The 26,162-nt window shown below is 49.4% G+C and overlaps 1 protein-coding gene across 5 annotated transcripts in view; it reads left to right on the top strand.

The window, feature by feature from the left end:
• Rap1gap2 (RAP1 GTPase activating protein 2) overlaps nt 1-26,162 on the top strand; it is a 212,556-nt gene that overhangs the window by 128,533 nt on the left and 57,861 nt on the right. The gene's annotated exons all lie outside the window — the stretch shown is intronic.

Raw genomic sequence — 26,162 nt, 5'->3', positions numbered from 1 at the left:
TGATAATCTCCAATTCCCTCTACTCCTTGCAGGCGGGGCTGTGCCCTGAGACCCAGATGGTCTCTTCTGGGAATTGGCTGTCAGCTGTTGTGAGGATTGGGGGTGGGCTGGTCACTGCCTTGGCTCTTGAAGACTGTCACCCTGGTCACTCTGAACTGCTTCCTGAGCTGGCTGCTGCGGCCCTGCCCTTCAGAGGGGGCTCCCAGGGAGAAAACCTAGCAAGGCCATGTCCTGTCATGGTGGCATCCCTTGAGAGGCAAGGCTACTTTTCAGAGCTGAGCCCTTTCCTAGGTCACACAGAAGCCATCGATGATGATGGACGACTCTTTCAGCAGGGACCTGCTGTAAATGGAGACTCTTCACTAAGTTGGTCGAATCTCAGAGTTTGAAGGTGGGATTCCTGTGTGGTGTGTCTGGCTCCCGGCAGCCTCGGTGCTTTCTGAGGCAGTTTTAAGGGGTCCTCATAGCAGGGGTCTTGATGGAGGAGCAAGAGAGTGAGCAGACCCGTTCATTCCACATGTGTGGTGGGAAAGTAGGCCGCCTCCTCCTCTACAGAGTCACACAGCTGCTTCCGGCATCCCTAGAAGCACTTACTTCCTTAGATCCTTCCTGACCGGAAGGGATCACGTGGCTCCAGCGCTGGAAATCAAGAGCAAGCCCTTCTCCAGGAGCAGCTGGGATGCTGCCTCCTTTATGCAGCCATCCTGCACTCCCCTGGCCGGGCTTCTGCCCTTCATACCACACAGTGTCAGGACAGTCCCTGCATCCATTTCACAGTATTGTTGGGTGTTCCTCACGGTGAGCTCTTGTCCCCACATGTCTGCCTTTTGGATGGGGAGACCCGGCGAACAAAAACTGCACCCGATTGATTGTAGCTTCTTGGGTGCTGGGGGCAGAGCAAGACAGGCATTGTATTTTGCTATTTATGACTTCTAGGGTGACATCTTTGGGTTTCTATTGCTGTGATAAAATACTGTGACCAAAAGACCATGGGGAGGAAAGGACTTATTTCGTAGCACGCTTCCAGGCAACAGACTGTCAGTGAAGGAGGTCAGTGTAGGAGCTCACCACATAGGGCAGGCACCTGGAGGCAGGAGCTGAGGCCACGGAGGAAGGCTTGTGCACTGACCTGCTTCTTATTGGCTTGCTCAGCCTGGCTTTCTTATCTCCACCCAGTACCACCAGCCCAGGGGTGACCCCACTCAATGAACTGGGCCTTATCGTCCATCCAGGAAATGCACCATAGGCTTGCCCAGGGGCCATTTTGGTGGTGGGGAGACATTTTCTCAACGGAGGTTCCCTCTTCCAAAATGACTTCCAAAAATGTCAGGTTGACAAAATCCAGGTAGCACAAACGGGAAAGACAAATGTCACGGGGCTTGGGAAGACTCTGCAGGGAGGTGACAGGTGAGCTGTGGCTAGTAGACAGGAAAGAAGGAAGGGCTTTGTGAAGGGCCGGGAGGGCGTGTCTGGACTCTGGAGGTAATAAATGCATAGGCACATGGACAGCTAAGAGCCTGCACCTAGGGAGCAGAGAGGATCTTTGTGTGGCTTCACAGGCATGAGTGGGGAGGACGTGGAGGCAGAACATGTCTACATGTGGACCCTGTGAGTGGTTTTGGATTCTTAAAAATTATATTTTAGTTAATGTTTGTGTGTGTGTGTGTGTGTGTGTGTGTGTGTGTGTGTGTGTGAGAGAGAGAGAGAGAGAGAGAGAGAGACAGAGAGAGACAGAGAGAGAGAGACAGAGAGAGACAGAGAGACAGACAGACAGAGACACAGAGAGACAGAGATAGAGAGACAAAGAAAGAGAGAGAGACACACAGACAGAGACAGAGAGAGACAGACAGAGAGAGACAGAGACAGAGAGAGAGAGACACACACACACAGACAGACAGACAGAGACACAGAGAGAGACAGAGACAGAGAGAGACAGACAGGGAGAGAGAAACAGACAGAGAGACAGACAGACAGACAGACAGACAGACACACACACACACACACACACACACAGATAGAGAGAGAGAGACAGAGAGCGCAGCTATGTGGGGTCTAGAGATAGCACTCAGATGGCCAGGCTTGGTGGCAAGAGTCTTTACATGCTGGGCCATGCCCCTGGCCCAGGGGTTTGGTTCTAATTAACAGAGAGATGTGATTCACATCTGGAGGCCTTGTAGGGAATGGATTGTTGATCAGGAGGCATGGGAGGAGGCCGGCGTAGTGAGAAGCTGGTGCTGGAATCCAGGGCCTTGGGCCTGGGCAGTCAGTGGAGATGACAACAACAAGTGGACGATGGTTACGTTAGAGAGGTCAGGACATTGGAAGGGGCTAGTGGCAGATGGGAGGGAAGGAGGAACCTGGATGGATGGGCCAGAGGAGACTGGAGGAGTCTGTCACAGAAGGTGTGGGGTGGCCAGGGCTGAGACTTCACCCAGCCCAGAAGGGGGCGTGTCCCCAAGTGCTAAAGGCGTGGGGCTCCCTCCCCATCCAGCTGGTCTGTTTTCGACAGCTGGTCTGTTTTCAAGAGGTGGTTGTCTCATGCTGCCTGCTAGCTCCAGGAGATAGTTCTTCGTAGATGTCACCTTGTGCCCTGGGAGAGCAAGCCTGGTGGCCCCGTGAGACTAGCTACTCACAGTACCACTTGTCAAAGGACTCCTTGGTTTAGTCAACATGGTTTGAGATGGTGGTACACACTTGTCATCTCTGGACTTGGGAGACTCGAGGTGGGAGGATTGGATGTTCAAGGCCAGCCTGGGCTTCAGAGTGAGACTGTTTAAAAACAAAACCAAACCAAAAGAACAAACAAAACAATTTATGAAGTTGGGTCTGTGCCTTGGTGGCCCAGGGCACCTGCCCCTTAGGGAACTGAAAGGACCTGGAAGCATACCAGGATGGATCTGCTAGCTGGGCGCTGGGCAAACCATTGTCTGGGCCTCACCCACTGAATGGCTGGGAGGTGATCTGGACCTTCTCCCCTGGGACTCACCAGCCCCGCCTTGTGGCCAACACCATCAATGACATGGTAGCTTGTTCCGGGGAGAGGTGATAAGCTTACCAGTTATGTGGTGTATCAGCTGGGTAGACCCACCTCCAGACTCACTATTCAGGAGCCTCTGCAGATTCCTTAGACCAGATCCGAGCCAACACGGTTTCCTCAGTCAGGGCAAGTGTGTCTGACCGGCCTCACCTTCTTTGCTTTGCCAGGTGGTACACTATTTCAGTCTTGCCCTGCTTGAAAGCTTTGAGTCCCAGGTCTACAAGGTGGCTTGAGCCCTTGGGGCCAGGACTCATCACCAGCTATCATCACAGATGTACGGGGTACGTACGTCACTTGGGTTAGCAAGGCATTGGGTTGTGAGCAAACAAGTAAGGGACTCTCTTGGTGGACCCTCACTCTGAGTCCCTCCTCTGTTGCCTGTGATCCTGAGCCCAAGTCTACTGGGGAGACACAGTGGCAAATGAAAACTGTTTATGACAGGCAGGCATGTACAGCTAGCTGGTCCCTTTCCCCTTGTCTTTGAGGCCCATAAACCTCACAGGGACTAGGCGTGTGTTTGCAATGAGTGAGTGTTTAGTGTGTGTGTGTGTATGTGTGTGTGTGTGTGTGTGTGTGTGTGTGTGTGTGTGTGTGTGGTGGGGGTGGGCTTGGATGCAAATGTTTTGGGTAGCATTCTGTTATGCCACCCCGCTGTTTGAGGTGTCTGGGGGAGGATATTATGGGACTCTGAACTGTGAATGCATTTGCAGCCGAATGATTTCTCCAAGCAGGGTGTCTGGGCCTGGGATGGACAGTCCACTCCGCCCCCCCATAAACCTAGTTAGGGTCTTCAATTGCCCCAGCACCCCATTTATTGGACCTGGCTGGCAAGGCAGGGAAGGCAGTTGTGTTATCTGACATATGGTTTGTAGAGGGGGGAGCTGTCTGGCGTCATAGTCCCTATGCGTTGTAGCTGTGTAATTAGGTTGCTGGGGCTCGGGATTGAAGTACTTATTTAGGTAATCATTAACTAGAATATGGGGAAAGAAAGGAACGTGCAATGTGCAGCCGTTCTCCCTTCCTGCAGGTTAACCTGAAGAGACGCTCCCAGCTGGTGGGGAGGCTGAGCCCCTCAGCCGTCCTCTCCTGTGGCTCTCTGGTGAGAGAGGGTTGGAGATCTTTTATGGGTGGCCAGGACTGATGGGGATGGCTCAGATGACATCTTCTGGGTATATCAGAAGAACACCCCCCCCCCCCATTTCTCATCAGCTTTCACCCCAGCTTTTCCTTTTTGCTCCAAACCAGTGGTTCTCAACCTTCCTAATGCTGCAACCCTTCAATACAGTTCCTCATGCTGTGGTGACCACCCCCCCCCAAATTATTTTCATTGCTACTTCATAAGTGCAATTTTGCTGTTATTAATCGTAATGTAACTATATCTGATATGCAGGATAGCTGCTATCTTGACCCACGGTTTGAGAACTGCTGCAAAATCAAGCTAAGCCAAGTGGCACCAAAATCAACTGGCTCCGTGGTCAGCCCAACACATTTGTTGTGTACCTACTGTGTGCTGGCTCCCTGAAGTTCTTTCCTAACTGTCCTTAAGCCTGTGCTTGCCACTGACTAGCAGTGCTGGCCCGGGTAGGTGGGTGGGTGGGCGCCTCGCTCGTCGCTTTGAAGTAGAGTCTAGGCATCTGGGGGTCGCCAAGGTAGGACGGTGCAGTGTACTGGTCTGCTGCTGGTGACAGGGCACCTAATGATCCTCAGGGGACAACAGCCCATCCTTCCACTGCCTGGAGGAGAGTGGGAGCAGAGGCCCACGGGGAGGGGGTGGGCAGTAGTCTGGGAATTCAGTTCCTGATATTTGAACAGCATGAGATTGGATCTTTTGACTTGGTTTTCTCCAAGTAGCCCTGGCAACAAGCTGGGTGGGAGTCTAGGTGATTCTGCATGTTGGGTACTAGGATGCTGAGCTGGGGTTCTCTGCCAAGTTACCCTCCGTGGTGGGTAGCCAAGTTCATAGTTCCAAAGGAAGACTCTTTCCTCAGGGCCTGGGAAATGGAAGGATGCTCAGGCAGGGACAGCTGGCTAGTGAGAGGGGTGCAGGAGCTGTGGATCAGGCCCGGTGCCACATCTTGCACAGTGACTTCTGTCTGGGCGACCATACCTAGAAGTCTCTGCACCCCACTTCTTTCTGGGCACAAGCCTGGGTCAGTGCTAGAGAGGAGGCGGCTAGCACTGATGGGAGTGGCCAGTGCCCATAGCCCCAAAGCTGCCTGAGAACGGGAGGGGATGCATGGCAGACAGAAAGTCTTGCTGGCTGGTTCCTAGTCCAGAGTCTTAAGTGTGCCATGTGGCGAGTGTCAGCAAGAAAGTGAGCAGGCTGTTAGGGTCAGAAAAGGAGTGGGAGAGGGAAGTGTAGTGACCTGCAGGGGACTGTGACGCCAGGCCTCTTAGATGGCTGGACGTCCCACCTGTCTGGCTGGGAGGCAGTACATGCCATTTGTGTCTTTCAGGGCCAAGGAAGCTTTACTGGGAGGCCCACAGCTTCACCCTTTCAGCCTTGGCAGTCTCCTCTCTCTCTCTTCTTTCAGCAAGAAGCCTCATGCAACCCTGGGGCCTCTCTGAGGTCAAAGCCACACTTGTCCCCTTTTCCCTCCCAGCCTGTTGAACTCACCAGTTCCCCCTTTGACACAGGCCCAGAAAGCTTTGTCTCAGAAGATCTGAAGGTATTTCCACAGCTGTTTTTCCAGTCCTGTTCTCCCCCTGTGTGCCCTCTCCGTGAGGCTCTTGAAGCCAAGTCCCATGTTGTGGGGAAAACTGGAAATTTCAGGCCACACACTGGATCAAGACCAAGCACTCTGCCAGAGGACGCCATGGTAGGAGACTCTCCACGGTGCCAATGCCTGTACCTCAACCAGCATTGGGCGGCTTGGCCCAGCTGCATGCTGGAAAGTGGGGCTGGCTGTTGCTTCAAGGCAGCCTTGTTCTCACTGCACTCTTTGAAGGTATGTGTGGCCTCTCTCAACTACTGATGGAGCCTGTGGCAGTTGTTTTACTTTTTTTAGGCTTATTTTTATGATTTTGAAGTGTGTGTGTGCGTGCGCGCATGTGCAGATGAGTACAAGTGGAGGCCAGGAGCTGGAGTTCAAGGTGGTTGTGGGCTGCTCCACACAGGTGTTGGGAGTGTGTTTTAAATACTGTAACAATTTCTGAGACTACATAGCTTTATAAAGACTCTATAAAAGACTTTATAAAAGCTTTATTTTGGCTCATGATCCTGGAAGTCCAAGGCAGAGTGCCAGTATCCGGTGATAGTTTTGGTGGCAGGGTTAGAGACGAGGAGCTTATGTGTGTCTCTACTGGACCCTCTTTTATAGGGCCACTAGTATTGGATAATGGGGCTCCACCCCCGATGGCCTTGTCCCAATCTGCTCAGGTTCCAGACCTTCAACTTGAACACGTGACCTCTGCTTTTTATGACTTCACAGTGGAGAGCAACTTTCTACACATGAAACTCTTTCCACACTGGGGCACACGCTCAGTCTACGCCCTCACACTGCTAGGTCCCAATCCATCATTTTTGTTTGTTTGTTTGTTCTGAGACATGGTTATTGTTTTATAATATATTATCTATATTATCTGTAGGCCCGGCTAACAATCAGTCAAGACACAGACACTTGTTATATATTTTTTCTTTTTTTGTTTTTTCCAGACAGGGTTTTTCTGTGTAGCCTTGGCTGTCCTAGACCCGCTTTGTAGACCAGGCTGGCCTCGAACTCACAGCGATCCACCTGCCTCTGCCTCCCGAGTGCTGAGATTATAGGCGTGCGCCACCACACTCGGCTTTGTTATATCTTAAAATATCCTTAGTTAACCTGGGGCAGGGCAGATATCAATCCTCTAAATTGCCTCCCATAGTGGGGCAGGCATGGGATCCCTGTCTCAATCCCATGTCATCTGCTTCTAGTAACTTCTATCAAGCTACCTCCCATCCATAATCCCAATCACTTGCTAATGTTCCTCATCTGGGCTGGATTCTCCATCCATGCCAGCCATGTGCTTCTCCTCCAGCTAACCCATGGCGGCCTCCTCTCTTCCCTTCAGGTCTCTGCCTTCTCCTCGGGACAATCTTCCTTCTTCCCAGAATTCCTCTCTCTCATAGCCCCACCTATGTCCTCTGCCCTGCCCAGATGGGATGGCTTTTTATTAAACAAAAGGTGGGCCACACAGACAACAAACAGTAGTTAACATCAAAATACATCAGACCATCCCCCAACTCACAGTCCTCTGTATAGACCCCAGGCTGACCTCAGACTCAGAGATCCACCTGCCCCTGCCTCCCAAATGCTGGGATTAAAGGCATGTGCCACCACTGCCCAGCCCATCTTCATTTTTATCCTGTTTAGACTTTGAGTTGGTGCCATACTTTATGCTTACGAGCCACTTTCCTAAACTCTTCTGACAGTTGTAAGAGAACTGTCATTTCCCCCATATTACAGGTGGGAAAAAAATTAGAGGCTCAGAGAAGTGAATGAAGTATTCTCCTTAGCCAGAAAGTCAAGACACAAGCCCTAGTCTTGTGATTTCAAGCTTCGTGTTCTTTCTCTCTCTCACTGTGTAAGCTAGGAGAAGTGGTGCGCACCTTTAATGCCAGCACTCAGGAGGCAGAGGCAGAGGCAGGTGGAGCTCCGTGAGTCTGACCAGCCTGGTCTACAGAGTGAGTTTTAGGACAGCCAAGGCACAGAGAGAAATCTCATCTTGAAGTAAACATAACACAGAGAAACCCTGGCTCAAAGTAAACAAAAACAAAAAAAAAAATAAACAAGCAAACCTCCAGAGACATACTTTTCCCCCTTTGGTTTAAGCACTCTGAAATCAGGAACACCTCGGGAGCAACAGTATCCCTGGGTTTGCAGTTGCCAGTGTTTCTGTTCTATTAGCGCCACCCACAAGAACAGGTCATCTTATGATGGGTGCCGCTGTAGATGGGAGGAAATCTGGTCTGTGGAGGCACAGCTTCTGCCCACCAGGGTTTTCCAGTTGAGAGGAACGACCAGACCCAGCCATTAACTGTATTTTGATACCTACACAAATACAGAAACCCAGTCAAGTGCTGTGGGGACTTCAGTCCAGAGCTTTCCAGTGGCTTGAGGGGCTGTGGGTGCAGCCCAGGGATGGAGCGCGTACTTAGTGTGCGTGGGACTCGGAATTCCATCATCAGCACCAGAGAGACAGAGACACAGGGAAACACAGAGAGACACAAGGAGACAGACTTTCAGGAGGGCAAGTGGTATTTGGGTCTTACCAAGTTGTAGTCAAGCCACAACAGTGTAGTAAAACTTAAGCCCTGGAGGGGGTGGCTGTGGTTTCTCAAGGCTGACTGTTGACCAAGTTATTCACCTCTCAGCCTCAGTTTCTCCAAAATGGGCTGGGCCAGGGTGCCCGTGGCACTGGCCTTGCTGAGGCATTGGTAGGAGAACCTGTGTGAAGTATTTAGCTGGGGTCTGGCACATGCAGCAAGAGTTCAGCAAATGTCAGTCCTCCCTCTCTTTATTGATGGCTGCTGTGTGTGGTAGGCGCTTCTGCATGGCCCAGGGAAACACCCAGGGAGGGGCAGTAGGCTGGAAGTCACAGGACTGGCTGGTGGCCGGCTGCGGTTTGGATGCTAGTGTGTTTGACTGTCAGCGGCGGGTCTTTTCCCTGGACCACAGCTGCTAGGGAAAAATTGAGGCTGGAAAGGAAATCTGGCTGATTGTGGGGGGTAGGGGGTGGGGGGTGAGGGTATGGGGTGATGGGGTGGGGATGGGGCGCGGGGGAGCACTCACGACACTCATGGTGTTTTGTCAGATCAGTGCCACTGGGTGTCCTAAGTGGTGGGGCTTCTGGTTTGGGAGAAGGCGGGTGTAGGGGTGTGGCAGTGGTTCTCCATCAGAGATGGGAGAGTCTCATTAAACCAAGGAGAGATTTGCATGGCCGTTTTTTTTTTTCTCCCCAGCCTCCACTCCTGGGGACCGTGGTTCATTTTGCATCACAAAGAATGGCTTTCCGTCTCTCTGGCCTGGACTGGCTTCAGAGTGTGGCCTTGGTCCTGCTTCTGCTTAGGACGACGACGATGACGATGACACTGCTGGGGCTGAAGGCTTCCTTGGCCCTCCCTGACCTCAGAGTTAGACACAAGCACTTTTAGTTTCTTCCCTACCTTTCCTTTCTCTTGCTTGACGTCCTCCCCGCTTCCCTCCCCTTCTTTCACTTAGAACACTCACTTGGCTCTGCTTCTAGCTGACTGTGTGACCGTCAACGTGCCACGTGACCTCTCTGAGCTTTAGTAGCACTTTTCTTCAACTAGGGCCTACACGAGAGGGGGGAGGGGTGCATTCTGAGCCTGGATGAGGTGGAGTGGATAAGAGGAGAGGGACTGAGGATGACCTTCCTGGAGTCCCCTTCCTTAGCAGTGGGACACAGGAGCCTCACATTGGGTCCTCGGCCTCAGCAGGGGCAGGGAGACCCTTCAGCATTGCATCTCCAACACTGTATGCTATATCAGCATTGCAGGATTTAGAAGGGACCATTGCCAGCCTTCTCCAGAGCTGTAGTCCGCTCTCCCACGTGGCTCTTGCAATCGAGGTGGCCCAAGGCTCCATCTCGCCCTGTGTCCCCTCTGTTTCTATCCGGTCTGACCTCCCTTGTTATTTTAACCTCAGGGACAGACCCATGCCAAGGCTTCTATTGAGCCACGCCCTCCCCCCAGCACCCAAGGACATCTGGCCTTTCTATCTCCCCTGGGATACTCTTGGGGGTTTCTAGAGCAGACACAGGCCAGGCTGAAATGGAGAGAGGAGGTGGGCTGCATGTCTGGCAGTCAGTGGGCAGGAACGGAGAGGCAGAGCCAAGCCTGCTGGGTGGGCTGCGTCTCATGCTGTCTTGGGAGCTGGAGTGAGGGAAGACGGCTCATCATGGCGCCATGCGTTTGTAAGGTGGTATTCATGCCTCACCTTGTTGTGGACTTAGTACCTATACTGTGCTAAACAGCTATATTCTCCGTCTTACAGGTATGGAAACAGAAACTCAAAGGTTGAATAGGAGCCCCATTGCTCACTACCAACAGAACCGTTGGTTGAGAGCACGTCTGTCACACGCCAAATCCACGGCTGTCACTGAGGCACCGCAACCCTTTTCTGAGGGATTTAATAGCGTATGCCTTAACTTCTGAGCCAGCCACACTGCCTTCCTCACAGGGCTGATCCTGGCAAGAGTGCCTCATAGGTGTGGAGCCGGATGTGCTTCCGTTCAGAAAGAGACTCTAAGACCCAGGGGAGAGTTTGATGCCCGCTTCCCCCAACTCAGCACTTGAGCACTTCTGGCTCCGAACTTTAAATGTGGCATGAGTCTCCTCAGGCCTTTAGTTGTATTTCTTTTTAAAAATTGCTTATGGGATATTTAAGACACAAAGCACCTGCTGTCTGTTAAGTGCAGTTAAAAAAAAAAAATTAAAGAAAACAAAACAGAACAATACACCTAACATTTCAAAGGAATCTAGGCTGTTTTTGACAGATAGTAGCTCCTCATGCCTCTGTCCCCTTCCTACGAGTCCCCCACCTCCACACAACTGCTTATGGTTTCACCTGCCCGCACCCGACCCCCCACTTTGGGCATTGGTGTTTTAGATGCTGTGGTGTCTGTTGTCTTTTACTTTGTTTTCATTTTCCTTACACATAGGGCTTCCTAACTCACAGGTGGGGACTGGCCTGTCTTGAGTTCTCCCATGCCTGCTACACTAATCTTTAATGGCATCGAGACGCCTGGCATTCTTTGCTCCAGTTGTGTTTTCAAGGCTGGGGTGGAAGGGGAGCCTGGCTTTCACTCTTAGCTTTCCTGGGCCCCAGGTACTTTTCTCTCATAAGCCTCTGGTGTGCTCCTTGGGAGTGACTCCTTGTCCTATGGCATACATGTAGTGAGTGTCTGCCAAGCCCTGGGTTACCCAGAAAAACAGCCCCGGCAGCAGAAGGTCGAAGGTCATGGCCAGTCAATGTGGACTAACAGCTCTGAGCGGGCAGACACCCAAATCCTGCAGTTCCTTGTTTGATGTTGAGGAAGTTGTCCAACGTCAGCAGCTGCCGCCACCTTGGTGGCAGCAACAGCAGCAGCAGCAGCAGCAGCAGCCTCTGCAGTGCTTCTAAAGCAGAGAGGGTCCCTGCCTTGTGGGGGGCCTGGGCACAGAAAACATGATGGATTTCTTAAAGAACTTTGTGGTGAGTGCCACTGGCTGGGAAGGGGTGCTGTCCAGACCCTGCAGCTGGAGGGATTGTGGATAGAAATGGGTAGAGCCCCACTTGGCAAGGAGCTCCGAGAGGCTCTTTGCCCACCATAAGCACAGAGGCCTCCTGTCACTCGGGAAGGAGGGGCAGAAATCAGTGACAGATATCTTTTGAGTGTGTGTGTGCTGTTGCTGCTGTCGTTGGGGGGTATGGGAGGAGGAATAGTGACAGAGCCAGGGACCAGACCTTTCCTGCCTATCCTAGACCTGAGGTGGGACTCTGGCCTGAGGCTGGATCTCACCTGTGTGTTCCTCTGAGAAGGCTTCTTGGCTCTGTGCCAGGTTCCCAGAGGCCCTTCCGCCCACCAAAAGCCATGTTGAAGGTTGGCTTTTTTAGAACGTAATTGAGAAGGACTCTTTGCTGGATTTCTACTTAGCCTAGAGTCCTCAGAGTGTGCAGTTGGTGTGGGACTTGGGGTGGAGACTGAGGGCACCGTGTCCTATGCTGCTCTGGAGGCTTGATGGTCTGTCACTTGAGCTAGAGCTTTTGTCCCCTTCCTGGTAGTCTTGGGTGGCCTAGACTAATATCACCCAGCCAGAACTGCTCGATTCCCTGTCCACACACCCAGTGGCCTGTGATGAGCTCGCGTTCTTCACTTCCTTGGCTGTGTTGGCTCTTGTCTTTGGAGTGCTGAGGGTGGCTGGTTAGGATGAATATGGAGCTAATAGGGGATATTTGGGGATGCAGCTCCTGATCTCAGGCTCCGAAATAGGCATCAAGGGACCGAAGTCAACATTATCGATCAGGCGGCTTGACTTCTCTGGACCATCCAGGGACAGGTAGCAGTAACTGGAGGGCTTGAAGCTGGGAACTGATGTCACTGGGCACATTGTTTTCAAAAGATCACGCCGCTGCTGTGTGGAGAACTGTGAGAAGGGGGTGCCAGGCAGGCCCTGGAGTCTAATGAGAAGGCCCATTAATGGCTTGGGGTGGGGGCACACAACGGTGGAGGCAGGGAAGAGGGTGATGTCATCAGACCTGTGCGAACACTGGCTGTGGGTTTGCAGGGGGATTAGGTGCTGGTGGGGGTAGGGGGGGGATGGAGGATAACTCTTAGGGTTTTGTGTAGGACTCATTGTGATGGTGAGACAGGTGGGCCAAGGTTTTTGAACTAAAGATTTAAAGAGAGTTCCGTTGTGGCCTTGTTAAGTTTGAGATGCCTATAAGGTGTGCAGGTGAGATGTTGGTTTGGCAAATCCAGGTGTGTCGTTTCTTGATCCTGGTTCTGCCTTTAATGAAAGTGTTCACTTTTCCTCAGCGTCTCCAGCTCTGTAGCAGCCCCCTCCCCACCACACCTGGTGATTGTGGGTGGGGGGGAGGAGGAAGAAAGGGAAGAGGAGGAGGGAGAGGGGGAAGAGGGAAGGAGAAGGGGGAGGAAGGAGAGGAGGAGGAGGAGGAGGAGGAAGGTGTGGGTGGGTGGTATTTGTGAAGTGCCTGCTCAGGACCCAGTGCTGGCATCTTTCAGGAGCTCCAAGAGAGAACACCTTGAGATTCTTTATATCATCTGAGTGTTCAGGTTGGGGCCATTCAAAAGCTTTATATTGTCCAGAACAGAGTGTGATACTATGTGTCACAGGCTGGTCTGGATTCTAAATGTAGTGTATTCTGCCCACGCAGTTTTTAAACACTCAGTTGATTAATAATGAGTTGATTACCAACGTATAAAAATTGAGAGAGCTTACATAAAAATTTGGATTTCTGGCTTATCTTCAGAACTGTAGCCACACTGGGCTTGCATTTATTTCTTCTTGGCAGCTTCTCTAGAGAAAAGCGGTGGCTGTCTCTTTTGATACTTTAATGTTGTCTTACTTCTCCATTTCATTAAAAAAAAAAATTGAGGTGAAGTTTATATAACATGAAATTAATCATTTTAAAGTAAACAATTTGTCAGCATTTCACAGGGTCACAGTATTGTAGAACCACCGCCCTACTCTAGTTCCAAAATATTTTTATTTTCACCATCCTCAAATAAACTCCCCTCAACAGTTACTCCTCATCTTCTCCATCCTCCACCCCCAGCCACTGGCAATGAGCAGTCTGCTTCTTTCTAGAGATTTTATAGGAATGCAGTAATCATGTGTTTGTGTAGCAAAATAAAAAGCAGAGGGAAAAGCCACACTGTGGAGTGAGGAAATATTTACAAACTACATAAAAGATAGGAGGCGGTGTGGACCGAAGAGAAATCTAAGTAGTTAGGAAGAGCACTTACTGCTTTTGCTGAGGACCAGAGTTCACAACCACCTGTAACTCCAGCTCCAGGGAACCTGATGCCCTCTTCTGGCCCCCGCACTCACCTACACTTATATGGCACACGCATGCATGCACACACACACACATGCACACACACACACATGCACACACACACACACACACACACACACACGCACACACAAATTTAAAAAAAGATACTGGGATAATTTACATGCTTGAAAAACAGTCTCAAGATTTTTAAAAGACATTTCTCCATGGAAGATATTCAAACGGCCAACGAGCACGTGACAGGTATTCAATACCATTGATTGTCAGAGAAACACAAACTGAACCATACTGATAACACCTTCCATCCCTTAGGAGAGCTAGAATCCCCCCAAAGATAATAAGTATTTGTGAGATTGTGGGGACACTGGGACTCCTGTAACACTCCTGGTGGGAGTGTGAAACAGAGCAGCTGCTATGGAAAGCAATAGGGAGGTCACTAATGAAACTTAAAAAAATAAAAAATGAAGGCGCTGTTTCAATAAGAACAGGCTTGAGGACCTGAGTTCAACCCCCAGAACCCTTGTAAAAAAGCATGTGTTGGCTGTTTTAGATTCCTTACATTTCCATATCGAAGTTAGGGTCAGCTTTTTAGCTTCCACAGTTGCCCACTGTGTGGTATTGCTGCCTGTAGTTGGCTCCTTAATTGCTGCGACACAAGTAATTTACGAGCAGAATGGTTTATCTTGGCTCGTGGTCTCAGAGGGATCTAAGTTCACTGTGGCAAAGTAGGCATGCATGGTGACAAGGGGCCTGTGGCAGAGGGCTCTTCACAAGTCATAGACCAGGAAGCAGAAAAAGCAGGAATAAGAACCAGGTCTAACCTTCAAAGGCTTGCCAGGCCCCACCTCTTAAAAGGACCCACAGCCTTCAAAATAGCCACACAACTGGGAAACCGGTCTTGATACATCAGCCTGTAGGGGACATTTCAGACTCGATAATACGTATTAGCATCACCAGACCTTCCATGAACATGGGGTACCGCTCCATTAATTTAGCACGTCCTTAGTTTTTTTTTTTTTTTTTTTTTCCCAGCAGCGCTTTATAGTTTCCAGTGTCAAGTCTTTTGGTTACATTTGTTCCTACGTGCGGCGTCCTTTTTAAAAATGTGGCTATAATTGGAATTGTTTTCTGTGTTCTCCTTTTTACTTCATTTATTGCTAGTGTAGAGAGAAATACAGCTGATTTTTTTTCACCCTATAGTTTTGCTGGTTTCCTAATTTTCTAGCTCCAGAGCCGTTTGTTTGTTTGTTTGTTTGTTTGTTCTTTATTTTGGTTGCCTGTATAGGATCATGTCATAGTAAACTAGTTTCATTTCTTTCTTCATTGGGGGAAGCTTCTTTCTTGACTCTGGCTAGAGCCATCAGCATTCTGAACAGTGGTGGTGACAGGCTCATGAGTCTTGTCCCTAATCTCAGTGACAAGGCTTTCACACTCACCATCAAGCGTGCCCATGGCTCTTGGTTTGTAAAAACAAACAAACAAAACCAGAACAAACCTTTGTCATGTTGGTGATGTTCTCCTTCATTCTTCATCTTCTGAGTGCATGCATGTGGAGGCCAAGGACCCACCTTGCTTTTGAGACAGCATCTCTCATTGGCCTGGAACTTACAGACCCACCTTGCTTTTGAGACAGCATCTCTCATTGGCCTGGAACTTACAGACTCACCTTGCTTTTGAGACAGCATCTCTCATTGGCCTGGAATGTATAGAGTAGTCTAAACTTGCTGGCCAGGGCGTCCCCTAGGAGCTCCCGGTCTCTGACTTCCTGGCATAAGCATTGCATGTCTGGCTTTATTTATGTGAGCTTTAGTGGGTCAAATGGAGTTCCATGTGCTTTCAAATTCAGCTAGTGCTGCCTACAGGAACGTGGGTGTGGGGCCATCCGCTGGGCACAGGCAACCTACAGCGGTCACACTCCTGGAGAAAGGCGACTCCCTTTCCCCCAGTGACTGTCAGTTGACAGTGACTCTTCTGTGGAGGTACAACCTCCTGAGCTTCTCTTCCGTCTGTGGTGGAGTATTGGCTGGCTTGATCTTGTACAGGTCTTTCTCAGATAACCACAGCTGCTGCGAGGTCCTGAGTGACTATGCCATAGCCGGAGGCCACATTTCTCAGCACTCCTCCCCCATCTTCCAGCCGTTACCTTCTTTCCACCCTTTCTTCCTCAATGTTCCCTGAGCCCATGGGAGGGGTTGATGTAAATGTCCCCTTTAGAGTTGAACACCCTTATTCTCAGCATGCTGAGATGTTCTGAGTCGCTGATACTCTCTGCCAAAAGAAGTTTCTTTGACCAAGGTTGAGAACAATAGATTGAAAACAAATATTTAGAACGAAGCTTGACAGTGTGTCCATGACAGTAGCAGATCTCCCCTGTGGCTTATAACCGTCCCAGACATGGTGGTCTGACTAGGCCTACAGTACCAGGTATGCGTTTCCTCTGTGGAGCATGCCTCAAATCCAAGCTGAAAGATGTTGGTTACCCCTCTAATAGTCACTATTGCATTACTAGGCACATCTTACTGGTCAGGTCAGTATTGTAGTCTGCAGGGTCCACCTCCGGGTAAGACCTCCGGGAGCTGCATGGCCCCTTCCGGCACTATGAAAGCTAGCCAACGGGAAGGTAGCTGTCCGTATCAGTTTCAGCGTGGTTTCTCTATGTCTTTCAGCTATAGTGTGTTTTGTCTTCAGCAGTAGGGGCTAGCTGTGGTGGTCGGTCAAGAGTAGTGGCAATAACCTGTGTTGTTTGGGGAGCCTCTGGGCCTCTGATTCTTTCTGAGTCTTGAAAGGGATTGGTTTTTTTGTCAAGTACTTCTGCGTCAATTGAAACAATGAATTTTTTTTTCCTCTTCTGTTAATGTCATATGCTACATAATTTTTCTTATGCCGAATCTAATTTTGCATCTCTGGAGTGAAACCAATGTGGTATATAATTAATATGCTGTTGGATTTGGTCTGCTGGTATTTTGCTGAGGATTTTTGCTTCTATGTCTATTGGGGTTATTGGTCTATGATTTTCCCTTAGAGCTGATGTTGGTAATTCAGGACTCTGGGAGTAGGGCAGGAAGTAGTCTCCTCTTTTACATTTTGGAAGGAGTTTCAGGAGATTGGTGTGAACTCCTCTTTAAGTGGCCACTAGAACTCAGCGTGCAGCCGTATGTCCTGGGCTTTCTTGTCAGCTTTTACATGTTTGGTTCAGCCTCTTTACTTCTTAGCCTTTACTCTTTCATAGCCTGGCTGCTGCCTGACAGGCTTTTTCATCCTTAAGTCTATCATGTCCACCTAACCTTTAAGACGTCCTCTCTATGAAACCCCGGGCATCTTCCCTCCCTTCTCTGTCTTGTTCCATTTCTGCTCTAGTCCCTCTGCTCAGGAATGGTCCCTAGTATACACACTCTCCTCCTTAAACACGACTCGTAGGTCTGTGGACACCTGAGGACTTGTTAGAAATGTAGATTGTCTGGCTAAGGGTCAGAACATGCTTGGGGGTGGAGCTAAGGAAGCTGCATTTTAACAGGTTGTCCACGGTGTTAACAGCTCTTCCAGAGAGCTATAGGCCGCAGATCCCAGGTGACACAGTGAAGGAGTGCCTCCAAGGGCAGAGGGGCTGGTCCAGTGTGGGCTGGCAGGGAGGGTACAGCTCAGGAGTGAGACCCATGCAGGTGTCTTAGTGGGAGGGTAGTGATGACACGTGTGTGTGTGTGTGTGTGTGTGTGTGTGGTGACGGGGGGCACGACAACAAGACTTTATTCTAGAAGGCTATAGGGATGGCTGTCGCCAGTGAGGAGTGCAATATATATGGTCAGGGAACAGACAGCTCTGTGGAGCAGGAGCTCTGGACTAGCTAGAATCTAGATCAATTCTAGCCACCCCAGGAATCAGTCCTGCCACTCCAGGGCCTAAGACTCATTTCCACAGTGTGCTTCAGGTTTGCCTTTCTCAGATGAGCTTTCAGCACGTATTTCTTGAGCACCTGATATTTAGGCCCAGGAAGGAGGCTGTGGCAACCAGGCCATTAGCCCTGGCCATCCATCCTGATTGTTCCCTGCGTGGGGATCTGTGAAGCAGCAGCAGACCGTGCTGCTTGGTTGGCATGGTGTACTTGATGCCCAGGTAGCCGTCGGGGTACATCTGATGCCTCGTAAGGGTGTGTGTGTTCTGGTGTCCAGCTCTTCCATAAACCCACTGGCAAAACTCTAAGGATTTTTTCTTTTATGTGTATGTGATTGCGGTATGTGTATATATATGTGGCATGTGTGTATGTGTGTGTGTCTGTGTGTCTGTGTATGTATGTGGGCATGTCCTTGGGTTCATACATGAATGTGTGTGTGTGTGTGTGTGTGTGTGTGTGTGTGTGTGTGTGTGTGTAGTGTGTAGTGTGTGTGTTCAGAGACCAGAAGTTGAAGTCAAGTGTCTTCCTCTGTTGCTCCCTATCATATATATTTGGGCTGGGTCTTTCACTTGACTATTGGGCTCACCAGTTTGGCTCGTCTAGCTAGCCAGCTTGCTTTGAGAATCCTGTCTCTGCTTCCCGTATGTTTGGGGTTTTTACACGGGCTCTGGGGATCTGAATTTCAGTTCTCGCACTTGTATGACAAGTGCTTTTACCCTCTGAGCCATTGCTCTGATCCCAGGTCTCCTCTTCCCTCAGCACTGGGCATCTTTGTTTCCACTTTACTTTTGCAGGACTTGCGTGGCTACAAAACATTTCTTCATCCATCTTTGTGACTTTTCTTTGCCCCTGCTGAGACTGCCTGGATGGAAAGGGCAGAGCTAAGGTGCTGCATCTGTGCTGCTGGGTGCTGCATCTGTGCTGCGTGCTGGGCTGGGCTGTACACACACTAGCTCAGGTGGCTCTGGCCAGCTCTGTTCTGAAGTACAGTGTCCTGCTCTGTGAACTGCCTCTGTGTGTGTGTGTGTGTGTGTGTGTGTGTGTGTGTGTGTGTAAGAGAGAGAGAGAGAGAGAGAGAGAGAGAGAGAGAGAGAGAGAGAGAGAGAGAGAGAGAGGAGGATAGCAAGGCTGCTCAAATACCCCTCCTCAAGCAGAGGAGAGTGGCACAGAGCCAAGGCCAGGCCAGGTTGCTCCACAGGTGCAGGCTGAGTAGGAAGGTGCGTGGCAGTGGGTGCCATTTCTCCGTGTGGGAAGAGAGCAGCAGTGAGGAGGGAGAATGTCGGTAGATATCCTATGGGCTAGGGAACAGAGGAAAACGAATTGACAGTTTGATGACAGGGAGAAGCCGTGCCAATGTAGGGCTTCCCTGGGCTGGCGGGAGGCTGGCAGGTGGGAAGGGCACAAAAGGGGAGAAACGCATCGCCATGATTATCTTCTACAGTTAGACCCACAGGATCTGCAGCCACAGACTTAGCTCACCTTGTAGCAAAACCTTTCAAATAGAGACTTATGTCTGGTTGGACCTGGTAGTGTACACCTGTAATCCCAGTTGATCAGGAGGCAGAGGCAGGAGGATTACAAAGTCAAGCTACGGGATGAGTTTGAGGCTAGCTTGGGCAACTTAGTGAGACCCTGTCTCAAAGTAAAAATCTATTAAAAGCTGGGGATGGAGTGTAGTGGTAAAGTGCTTGCCTAGCATATGCAAGGCTCAAGGTTCAATCCCCAGTGTATGTGCACCACTCTCGGGGACAAGCATGCATGCACGCATGCACGTGCTCTCGCGCACCCCCCCTCCCCCACACAGAGAGACCATGTGTCTGTATTGAGCAGTACATGTCCCTTTCCATTTACATAACATTTACATTGCATTACATATTATGAATAGTGTAGAATGGATGTAAATGACATGAGAAGACACATGTAGATTATATGTAAATGCTATGGCATTTCATATAAGGGCCTTGGCATCTGCAGAGGGTCCTGGGACCAATCCTGTGCTGACTCCAGGGAAGGACTGTCTCATACAAATGCTATCTTGCATTCATTGCTTCCACTTCTTCAGTCCCTGGGCAGCAGGGAGCTGGCAAGAAAAAGCTCAGGCATCATTTTCTGAGATTTCCCAAACCCAAATGGTCCTCCACAGCTTCTGTCTGTGCCTGTTCCTGCTTCCTCGGACCTCCTCCAGCGTTACCTTCTCCAAGGACTCTCTTTGCCCTCCAGAGAGAAGACCAGACGGGTTTCTATATTGGGAGGTGAAGAGGACAGGGACCAAACAGGATGGAACCCTGGGGCCCAGCCTGTGACTGCCCTGGCTGGACTGGTTCTGTGATTATTTCATGGCCTAGTTGACTGGCTGTGAAAGCAGAGCCCAGGGGAAAATGCTGGCCGATGCTCCCATTTGGGTGGCAACAGTTGTTGCTAATAATAAAATAGACAACTGAGCTGACTCGGCTATTGGATCACATTCCTCAGTGAGATCCAGGGGGCTGGTTTCCGGGTGGAAGGAGGTCCCCTTCCTAAGGATGCCCTGGCCATGGCTTCCTTCTGTCCTGGTGTATATTTGGGAAAATGCTAGGAAGTCAGTGAGCATTTATGGAGTTGCATGCCTTTTGCTGGGCAGAATATTCTCAGAGAGATGAGGGTGGGTCCAGATGGCTGCAGTACAGTTCCAGGCTGGCCTGAGTCACCTTGCTTCTGGGTAGAAAGAGAGACCTGCTCTTTGCCAAGGGTGGGATTGTCCCGACGGAAAGTTCAGCGAGTCACTGAGAAGTCGGGCCAGCCCAGTGGAGGCCAGCTTGCATTGGCTGGTTTCTGACCTGGATCATTGTCCGCAAAGGAATCTTCCACCTGGTGTGTTACTCACAGCTGAGGGTGAATCATGGCTCTTCTTACCTTTCACGCCAGCCACCGGGCCAAGGGGCACTTACTTGCAGTAGTCATCCAAAAACACCAAAAAGCAGAGTATTTCCAAGCAGCCAGAGCATCTCCCAGCAAGGCAAAGGGTGTTCCCGCAGCTTCCTGACCAGTTCTGCCTGTAGCTGCTTGTCTGTGAGCATTTGCTGTTGAGCAGGGCCTGGCTGGGTGCTTTTTGCTTAGTCTGTATAAGACCCTTAGAGGCCAAGGATTATTTGGTTCAGCTTTCAGTGGAGGAAACCGAGAGAGCAGCACACGTAGTAGCAGGGTGGCTAGTCCCCAGCCTTGGGCTCCTTCTGCTGCTGCCTGTCTTTCTCCTGCAAGCAACCCTTTGACTTGCAGAAGAAGCCTGAGCTCTGGTGTTCAGAGTCTCTCATGTCTATATTCCATGTGTCCTTCCCATTCAGCCTTAAAGATGTTTGGTCCAGAAGCCTTAGTCCAGCTGCGCTGGTCCATCCATCCCCTGCTCACCAAACGCATGCATTCCTTCCCCTCCCTGGTGGTCTGGGTACCATGTGTTCTTTCTTCATTCCCCTATCTCAAGGCATTTCTCTTTCTCTTGTAAGGTCAGCCTGGATACTGCATTTCCCAGAATATGTTGATTTTAAGTTATATTTACACACACACACACACACACACACACATACACACACAGACACACACATATGTGCATGTGAGCAAATGTACTTTAGTTTCTTTTCCTCCTCCTCCTCCTCCTCCTTCTTCTTCTTCTTCTTCTTCCTTCTCCCCCTCTTCCTCCTCCTCTTCCTCCTCCTCCTCCTTCTTCCTTTTGGAGACAGGATCTCTTAGTGAACCTGCAGCTCTCCAATTGGCTAGCTAGCTGTCCAGCATGCCTCTGGGATACACATGTCTCTATCTCCCCAGTGCTGGGATTTTTTGGGCACATTGCTGCAGCATCACATTTTTTACATGGATGCTTGGGATTTGAACTCAGGCCCACGTGTTCTGTGGGGCAAGTGCTTTACTGACTGAGCCACCTTCCCTGGCTTATACCCACATATTCTTTCATAGTTCTCTACTCAAGAAATAGAGCTTAACTGCCTGTCCACAAAATGTCGGCTGGATTTCCCATTATCGTGTCCAATAACAGGATAAAGCTGGGGTGATGGTGTCTGATTTCAGATTGAGTGGCGCTGGATGATACAGCTTTTTTTTTTTTTTCTTCTGCCCATCCTCTCTTGGATCGCGTATTCTTATTGTGAGCATAGCTATAACGTTTTGAGGCCACTCAAGCAGCTAGTGGAGAGGCCCCTGTGATGAAGTGTGTCCTTCAGTTGATGTCTATGTGGGAGTGTCAGCCCAAGGAAGGCCACCAGGCCTTCTTGTCATCTCATGCCATTTTTTGACTCCCGAATGCATGCTACATAAGTGCTTTAGAACCACTAAGTTCTGGAGTTACTTGTTACACAGCAGGAGAGAAGTGCATTTGGTGTCCAGATAAAAGCTGTGCTGTGCCTCCTCTGAACAGTGTGGGCTGGCCACTGGCAACATAGCTTTATCTCACAGTAAAGATCAGGGTCCTGGGGAGCTGGACCTTTCCTGGTACTTCTAGCATCCTGCCTGTGTCTTGTAGGTGTTTGATCAGTTGGGGCTCAGTGATCCATAGGAGGAAACTGCAGAAGAGGTTTTTTGCTTAACAGCTGGGTGAGCGTCTGGCAGTGAGCTGGGTTTAGGGGTGACTCAGGGAAGCATCTTAGTCAATGATACACAGAACTAAGTGTGTACTCGAGAATAAGTTGGCTTGAATCCAGGGCTTTCTGTAGGCGCCAAACACTGTCACCTGTGTCCTCGCAGCTCCCTGTTAGGAAGCTGTGGGACAGACCTGAAGCTGGGTTTGAGGGCAGAGCCCCCTAATATTTATGAGCATCTTTAAAGCCCAGATTACATGTAAAAAGCAATTTATAAAAATGCTGTAGAGCAAAACAGTAAAGAAACAGGCCAAAAAAAGGGGAAACAGGCCTAACTGAGCTCTCATCTTGGCGAGTGTCTTCCAAGATGCCTCTTGGTGCGTGCTTGCTCATCCTAAGACCTGGAGACCAACTTCCTGTCTTGTTTCCAATGCTTTCCCCTCACCTAGCACTGCACTGTGAATCTCTGGGCAGAATTCACATAGGATTCTCTTGGGTCCCAGGCTGGCCTTGCTTTCATTAAGTAGGTGGTTTATAAATCATTTTTGTGAGGAAAACAGAAAGATGTGCAGAGGACATGGAGCACCCACCTAAGGAGAAGCAGGACCACCTGCTTTTGGATTACTAAGCAGGGCTGCTTTGCCTGGCCTCTGGGAAAGGATGTGTCAGTCCTGATGTGACTTCATATGCTGGGGAGAGTTGATATGGGGGGGACTCCCCTTTTCTGGGAAGGGGAGAGGGGAAAGGAGGAAGAGGGTGGGACCAGGAGGAGAGGAGGGAGGGAGGGGGCTGCGTTTGTGATGTAAATTGAATAAATAAATAAACTTCAAAAATGATTTATACAAATGCTGCGGGTCTGCTGTGCGAAGCAGCCCACATATAAATGGGGACCTCCCCATCTGCCCTTCTGGCTGTGATTACTTTCCAATAGATAGTGTGAGGTAGTTTGTTTTCTATGCATGCATATAGTTTTTTCCTTTTTTAAAATATAAAAGTGAGATCATAGGGGCTGGAGAGATGGCTCAGTGGTTAAGAGCACTCACTGCTCTTCTGAAGGACCTGAGTTCAATTCCCAGCACCCACATGGCAGCTCACAACTGTCTGATGCCGTTTTTCTGGTGTGTAGATATAATCCGTATATATTAAATAAATAAATGAATCTTTTTTTTTAAAAAAAAAAAGTGAGATCATACTCAATTTGGTATCCTCTGATTTGCTTTCCCCTAAAACTTACATATCTGGGAGAGTGTCTGAACCCCGAACAGTTGTGCAAGGTTTGAAAATGTATCTTTTTCGACAGCTCACATGCCATAAGCTCACCCATTTAAAGTGTACAACTTAATGGTTTTGGTACCCCTACAGAGCTGCGCAGCCGTTGCCACAGCCAGTGATCAAGACTGCCACCGTTCTGAGAGAAGCGCAGTGCTTTTTGGTTATCATCCTCCCGGCTTCCCACCCTTCTTCAGCAGCCACTGACCTACCCTCTATCAGTACAGACGACACTTGCATTCTGCACACTTCATGGACTCATAGACTGAGTCATCTAAAATGTAGCCTTCTGTGTTTGTCTTTTTGAACTTACTGTAATTTTTCAAGGTTCATCTATGGCTGTGGTTCTCAGCCTGTGTGCCGTGACTTGCTTGGGGCTGTGTATCAGATATCTTGCATGCCAGATATTTATTTTGCATTATGATTTACAATAGTAGCAAAATTACAGTTATGAAGTAGCAATGAAGCGATTCATGGTTGAGGGTCCCCACAGCATGAAGAACTGTATTAAAGGGTTGAACCGTGAGGAAGGTTGAGACCCACTGACCTATGTCATGTCACAAGCCAATACTGAATGCCGTTCCGTTGTATCTATACGTCACGCTTTGTTTACTTATTTTCCGGGTGGAGTTTTAGAGTTTTTAACCTTTCGGCAAGTGTGTAAAACGCCGGTGTGAACACTTGTGTACAAATATTGGAGTACTTGTTTTTAGTTCCTTGCGGGGTGTACACATTGGAATAGAATTTCCAGGTCAGGTAACATCTCTATGTTTAGTTTTTCTTTCTTCTTCGTTGAAAATAGATATTTTCATACAATAATTTTTCTTCCTTGAGATGGGGCCTCACTGTATAGTCCTGGCTGGCCTGGGACTTGCCATGTAGATCCCTTTAACATATGCTCACAGAGGTCTTCCTGCCTCTACCTCCTGAGTGCTGGTATTAAAGGCATGTATCACCTTACTTGGCGCCATGTTTATTTTTATTTTTATTTTTTTTGAGTTAAAAGTTATTTTCCACAGGTCTCTTTTACATCCTGCCAGCAGAACGTGGGACCCCAATGTCATTGTGTCCTTATCCCTACTTCTGTCTTTCATTTTAAAAATAAACAACTCTTGAGACTTTCATACAGTGTATTTTCATCATAATCTCCCCTGATCCTCCCCTTAAGTCTCCCCAGATTTCCCCTCCCCCATTCTTTGATATTGGCCATCTGAGCAATATATGTGGAATCACATTGTGGTGTCACTGTTTCCTGATGGCTGATGATGTAGTGGGTCTTTTATTGTGCTTACCGTCCATCTGTGTCTCTTCTCAGGCCGGGGGCGTGGCTATGCAGACATCAGCGATTTTTTTTTTTTTTGCATATATGCCTGTGGTGTATATTCATGTTCAGTGTGTACACAGGCCTGTGGAGGTCCAGTGTCCTCCTTGACTGCTGTCCACTTTATACATGGAGAAAGGGTTTCTCACTGAACCCTGAGCTCACTGACTCAATTAGTCCTGCCAGCTGCAAGGACGCCTGTCTCTGGCTCCTGTGTCCCAGGATTTACTGCTAGGTCTCCGTGCCCACTGGGCTTTTAGGTGGGTTGTGGGGTCCAAAGTCTGGTCCTCACACTCACTGGCACAGCAGGCCCTGTGCGGGCTATCTCCTGAGCCCACACTTGCTATTTTTAGATGGAACTATTTGTCTTTTTTATTATTGGGTTATTAGCATTCTTTACATATTCTATGTACAATTCCTTATCAGATAGTGGCTTGCAAACAAAGTCTCTTAGTCTGTGGGCTGTGTTTTCCCAGTGATCAGGAGGATTAGTATTCATTCTTATTTAAATATTTGGTAGAATGTACAGTTGAAGCCATCTGGCCCTGGGCCTTTCTTTGTGGGTAGTTTTTAAATCACTATTTGTGTGTGTGTGTGTGTTATAGACTTTATGTTTCTTTCTGAGTCAGTTTTCATAGTTTGTGGTTTACCCATTTCGGTGTAAGTTATTTAACTTTATGGCATACAACTGTATGCAGTATTTGCATTTTTATTCCTCAGCTGTAGCTTGGTCTAAGCATTTTTTTTTTATAGGTCATTTTGTTTTAAGCTGTTATAATGAGTGCAGTGATGAGCATTTTTTATGAGCGCTTGGCACTGTGTACATGGGCTAGGATATAGATTGCTAGGGGTGTAGCTGCTGGGTCAGGAGTCTATTTAAACGAACGCTGCTGGCTCTTTCTGTCCCCTTGTCCCTTGTCTCTATTGATTTGTCTCTATTGATCTGTGTAAGCTCTGTGTCTGGCAGTCTAGTGTCCTGGAGACTGCAGTTGTAAGAATGCCGTGTGCCATGTACCTGAAGCGAGTGGAAAGGCCAGGATGGAAGTCTGGGCGTTTGGGTGTTGGGTGTGGGTTTCCCTGTACATCCTAGGCCAGGCTTTAGACTGTACGATTGCTACAGGCCTCAGGATTTAGGAGTCTGGCAGATGATTGGCATCGGAAGCAGGAATGAGTCCTTCCAGGTGACTCCCCAGAAATCCTTCCCGTTGGTAGTTCCCTTCTGAAAAATTCAAAGGGCAGTGAGGCCACAGGCTGCTTTAGCTCTCTGATGCCTGCAGTACCTGGAAAGTGTTGGGTGGCTCTGTCCGTGCCTGAAGAAGTGATGGGGATGTGTGTGTTCTCCTTCATCACTTTATCTTTTCTCTCTCATGTGGGAGCTGTGTGCTCTGGGGGCTCATGGACTTACAGATCCCAGGGTTCAGCTGTGGGCACTGATGTTGGGGTGGTGAGTGGGGGACTTCTGAGGGACTCTGGTGTGCCCTTAGCAGTCTTGTCAGCTTCCTTGTTCCTCCCCCCACCCCCCTTCCTGGAGTTTACACAGGTGATACCAAAGTAGGCTAAAGGTCTG

The sequence above is a fragment of the Acomys russatus genome, chromosome 16 (assembly GCF_903995435.1).
Source record: "Acomys russatus chromosome 16, mAcoRus1.1, whole genome shotgun sequence".
Taxonomy (NCBI): domain Eukaryota; kingdom Metazoa; phylum Chordata; class Mammalia; order Rodentia; family Muridae; genus Acomys; species Acomys russatus.
This window is presented reverse-complemented; position numbering and strand designations above follow the sequence as displayed.